At 34.7% G+C, this 5,636-nt stretch overlaps 1 pseudogene; it reads left to right on the top strand.

Annotated features, from left to right (window-relative positions):
• The first annotated feature begins 510 nt into the window (after positions 1–510).
• Positions 511–1,467, top strand: LOC150097645 (testis-specific serine/threonine-protein kinase 3 pseudogene; annotated as a pseudogene).
• Positions 1,468–5,636: the final 4,169 nt, after the last annotated feature.

Here is a 5,636-nt window from a genome sequence, read left to right as displayed (position 1 = left end):
AACAAATGGTCGCCCCCCCCCCCTTCTGCAACTTTTCTTTCTTTAAAAACACGACACTAAATTTAAGTGGACAGGTCGTGTGCAATAGGCATGATCGTACTTCTCTATCAACGTTCAAATGTCGATGTAAGTGTCAACAATGAAAAAAAGAAAAAGAAAAACGTATTTAGTTAACAAATTCCTATATAAACGAAAAAAAAAAAACTTCATTTTCTTTTATTTGTAAACACATTTGAAAAACACACTTTAAATGACCGTAAAACGTGTTTTACAAATATACTTTACACATAACGGTGAAAATCTTGCAAGTTTGGAACAGAATAGGCCTAACGCACTTAAAGTATGTAAAAATGTAGTTTTCAAAGTTGTTATTGTTGTGACGTCACTATCACAACAATATCTTCTATTTCATTATAACTGCGAACAAGTAGTTGTCGATTTCTTCCATTCCAGTATTGTTGCACGCGCACAACTCATTTTCTCGTTAATAATAATCAAAATTTGGTCATCATGGCCGACAAACTTGGCTTTCAGTTTCGAGATTCAGACTTCATTAGTAAAATTCCCGACGAAGAACGAGTACTGAAACGATCCGAACACGGAAAGCTTTTATGGAGAGTTGACTGCGATCGGATTCTAAGCAATCATGGATACACGTTGATGAACGAAATAGGTATTGGTACTTTTTCTGTCGTTCGACGGGCACAGTGGAGTTGTGGAAGAAGCCAAAAGGATCTAGCCGTTAAAATAATAGACCGTAATACAGCAAGTAAGGATTTCGTCGACAAATTTCTGGTCCGTGAAATGGCCATCTGGCCTCAACTGTCGCATTCCCACTTGATCCCAATCCATTCTATTGTATCCATACAATACAAGGTTTTTTTATTCATGGAATTGGCAGAAAATGGCGACGTTGTTCAATATTTGAAGAGGAATGGATCCATTTCTGAAGATTTAGCGCTTCATTGGTTCAGGCAACTTCTTCGTGGACTTCGTTACTGTCATCGTAAAGATATTGCCCATCGCGATCTCAAATGCGAAAATCTCCTTCTGGATAGACACCTGAATCTCAAGCTGTCTGATTTTGGATTCTCGAGATATTCCCAGTTGACTGATGCTAATCAGAGAGAGCTCAGTATGACGTTTTGTGGGAGTTCTGCATATATGGCCCCCGAAGTGATCAAAGGTGATGGTTACGATCCAATGGCTGCAGATATCTGGAGTGCTGGAGTTTGCCTTTACGTGATGTTAAATAACTGCATGCTTTTCAAAGAGTGCAGTTTTTCGACTTTATACAGGGACCAGACGTCGCGCAATTGGCACTTCGCATCCGCTGTCAAGGACTCCTTAAGTGAACGTGCGAAGAACATCGTTCGACTGATGTTAGAGCCTGAACCATCCCAGAGACCGACCGTCAAACAAATAATTAATCACAAATGGGTAAAAGATGAGAATGATGAGGACTAACTCGCGTTTATCATCTAGCTAGCTAGCGTAAATATTTAGCTAATCTTCTTTAGGTAGGCTGACCTTTCAGTTAATTGACCTTTCAGCTGAACAGAATGCAAAACACAGTAACTAGCTGTTAATTAAATTTGCTAATAAACGCTGTTATTAAAGACCTTGGAAGCTGCACTTTCTATAATATAAAATACCAAACATTATTTAGAAATACTGGAATTTTCAGATGACGTATATACAGGGGCGGCTCGTGCATAGGCACTACGGAACGGCAGCACCCCCAATTTTTCTCGATATATAAATATATTTATTCATTTATTTATATTTGCTTGTAATATTTAATTTTATCAACAATCCTTATACAATTCTCTTATTTTGTATAAAAAATAATAAAAATCCATCTTGTGGCACTTAGGAGGGTGAAGGACGCTAGCAGCACTGTGTTTACCACAGTGTCCTATTGCTATGCGCGCAAGCATATGCACGTCATAGTGAGATGCGAGCTATTAGCTTAATGCGGCACTGTCCGTCGCGCAGTTCCACTGTTGTTTATATGCAGTTTGCGCCAGTAGTAGAGTGTTCGTAGTGCTTATCGTGTTTACTCCGTCTCTTTAAATATTTGGACATTACAATTAAAAGATTTAATTGTAATGTCTAAAAATTGTAAATCCATTCCTTTAATTACAATTAAAGGAATGGATTTTATTTTTAAGTAATTTTGAATTATACCAAACGGTTTGAGATCCGATGATTAATAAACCCTCGACACCGCAAGGTAAAAGAGGATAAATGGAAGATGATGATATCGAAGAAGGTGAAGAATATTTAAAAGTTATACTTCAAGGTTAACCATTTTCTCACTCCACCCTTACGTTAGATGGAGATGGCTTTAAATTGTGTAAAGAAGGTTATTTTATTCACTCACAAGACTTTTCCGTTTTTAAACTAAACATCTGTTGGCCCATAGTCTTCTCCAACTTGGTTTATTTCAAGCAGTGACGTAGATTTCGTACAGAGCCCCAGGAGATAATCCTCCGATTGAGTAGGTGTGAGACGGAGCTAAGTTCGATGGGACTTGTATCCACTGGGTTCTTTTCTCTTAGATAATGTATTTTGGTAAAACATATTTGGTTATTAGCAATACTGCAATTTTCGGTAATTGATTATTGCAATAATTTTAAATGATTAACTGAAGTAAACGACCGCAAACAGTTACAATTTGAATATTAAAACTGTTTTAATTAAATATATTTATGAAGGTATTACAGATTTAAATTCTGTGCGTCTCATGCAAGTCACTCATGAGTATACAGAAGAAAAATCGCAGAATTTTACCATCAGGTGGCGCTCGTTTTTTTGTTTTCTGTTTATATTTTTGCAACTACTGAAAAGTGACGTCGAGATACAAAAAATGCATTAACAATACTAATTTTCATGAAGACTTTAGTTTTTTTTTTTTTGAGCAAATTCGTGTTTTTTTAGTTTGGTTGAGAATAAGAACGTGGTATCATATGCTAAATATATGAATCATATGATTTTATTGTTTTAGATAATTAACATACATTAAAATGCATTCTAAATTTTAAAAAAAATATTAAAAAATTTACTTCGTGAAAAGGAATTGAAACGAAATTTAAAGTAAATCCGATTTCTTTCAAAAATACTGTAATCATTTTGAATCTTAGCGTATATACTTTTAACAACGGGTGAGACTGAACAGAAAGAGGGATATGATACTGATATGAAGCAGTTCCAATCCCTTTGGTTTATTTTAGTGACTTCGGCAATGAAATTTGTTTTATTGAAGAGCGTTTGGTTGCTATCAAAAACAGTAAGAGAATAACGGGAAATGTTTAAAAAAAAAAAAGATTGACCAATTTCACTTCCAACGTATTTATGTGACAATCATTTCATAAGCGACTTTCTTTAAAAGTTGAAGAAAACTATTTTCGCTGCTTTTTTTTTCTTATTGATTCCGCTGAGGGTTTCGTATTTTCTTTGGAAAAAGAAATTAGATTCCGACTTTATGTGTATCGAAAAGACGGTAACTCGATCGAAATACGTTTTGAAATGGGTTATTGTTTTCAATATTGCACGCAAAACTAACCATCGCTAACGTTTCGTATAAAAAAAAAATCTCAAGAAACGTATAAAAATGGAATTATATTGGAGAACAAGTAAAAAAAAAACTTTGGCGTGCTCCACAGATCATGTAATAGCATTGATGAAGTTTAAAAAAAATGCGTATTAGTTACCTGACTCCTGAAAAAGGAAGAATTGACTTATACTTTTCGAAAGTGGTTAAAATATATCTAAAAAAGTTAAAGGTGTTGGATCTGATTGGAAAGTTATTGATGGGACGCCCACACACAAATGTAAAAAAAGGTTACAATTTTCAAAAAGAATAAGAAAATAAACGAAATAGTTTTTGAGGAATCTAAAAAGAAAAAAATGAAAAGAAAATAAAAAATAAAAAATATAAAAATAAAAAATAAAAATATTCGTTATTGTTTACTCCGCCAGAGGGCGGTAACATTCGATCTATGAGTCATAAACTTAGTTATTTCATAAAGTATACATTTATCAGTAAGTCTATTGTAAAGATATCTGCTATATAAAACTTTTTTGTGAGTTTGCTCATAAATTTTTATTAAAAATTATCGGATATATTTTATTTGTTTTTATATACTTGTACAGTTTGTTGTTCTTCCAAAAATATTATCGCACTAGGAAGTAAGAATAGTAGTATTTTTTTTTTCTTTTCCATATCAGTTTTATTTTTTAATTTCTCCTACTAGCAAAGCATGAGTACTGGCGTCTACTATTTTACAAAACGAGCTTTGCTTGTATCTAATAAATTTGCTTATACATATTTTCTTTCTTTAATATCTAATATCTAGGTTTTCGTCATCCCATTATGAAGTCAAACGCATAGTTCATACGAGAAATACCGTGGCAAACAAGCGTTATAATATAGCTACCTTTGATATCAACATCCGCACAAATGATGCAGTAGTCTTGATCAGAAAGAATCCTAAAATGCATCGAATGAACATCATTATCCAAACAAATTTTAAGCTCCATAGATCCAGCAACCACAATCACAATCCGGTGTAACAGTGGGGGCTAGTATAAGTGATTGCAGCGTGCAACACAAGACTAAAGTCCTAATATGGCGCCATCTAGGTAAAAAAAAAAAAAATCAAAGTTTTGAAATAGTAGTCAAAAAAATTCAAATTGAAAAAATATAAATTAAAAAATATTAATTTGGTCTTAAGATGACTGTCTCCCAAATCTTTGGTAGATTTATACAGCCATACTTGTTAAGGTTTGGAGTATGTTTTAAGGCTTCTGTTGATTCCAGGAACAATCGTTCTAACTTGTAGAAGCTTCTGTGCATTACTTTTTTTGTTTCTTTCCAATTGATCCTGTGTGCAGGGGTATCCAAAGCATGGTCTGCCAGACCCGACTTACCATAGCGAAAGTGTCGGATATATTTTTTGTGTTCACTGAGGCGGATGTCCACATTTCTTCCTGTCTGTCTTGTGTGTCCGTGGCTTGATGGCAAGAACAGGGCACTTCATAGACACCTGGATGTGATAAAGGATTTGTGCATTTGTCCTTAGGTGAACGGATGAGAGTTGCTAATTTTATATAAGGTTTAAATACTGTGCGTAGTTGGCGTTTGTTAAGCACCCTAGATATCTTTTCAGATGTGCCTTTAATGTATGGGATGGTGATGGTTTTGTTGTAGTCTTCTGTGGTAGATAGAGGGGATTTATGGGTAGCATTTAGTATGTTATCTATTTTGTGGGGATTATAACCATTGATTAAGAAGGTTTGACGTAGGTGAGAAAGTTCAGCAGTGAGAGCAATGCCATTGGAACAGATTGTTCTAGCTGTATGGGTTAGTGTTTTTAAGATACCATATTGTTGAGAAGGATGATGGTGTGATTGTTTGTGTAAGTATCTCCCTATATGTGTGGGTTTTCTATAAACCGAAAATGATAAGGAACCTTCTAGAAGACGTGTGATCAGTGTGTCCAAGAAGGGCAGGCAGTCATTGGCTTCTAGTTCCATTGTAAAGTGGATTTTAGGGTGCTGGCTATTTAGATGCACTAAAAATGTATTCAATGTGTCTGGGCCATGTGGCCAAATAGCAAACACATCGTCAA

Source organism: Typopeltis vanoorti, chromosome 17 (assembly GCF_054136105.1).
Source record: "Typopeltis vanoorti isolate ZY-2024b chromosome 17, IOZ_Tvanoo_1.0, whole genome shotgun sequence".
Lineage (NCBI taxonomy): Eukaryota > Metazoa > Arthropoda > Arachnida > Uropygi > Thelyphonidae > Typopeltis > Typopeltis vanoorti.
This window is presented reverse-complemented; position numbering and strand designations above follow the sequence as displayed.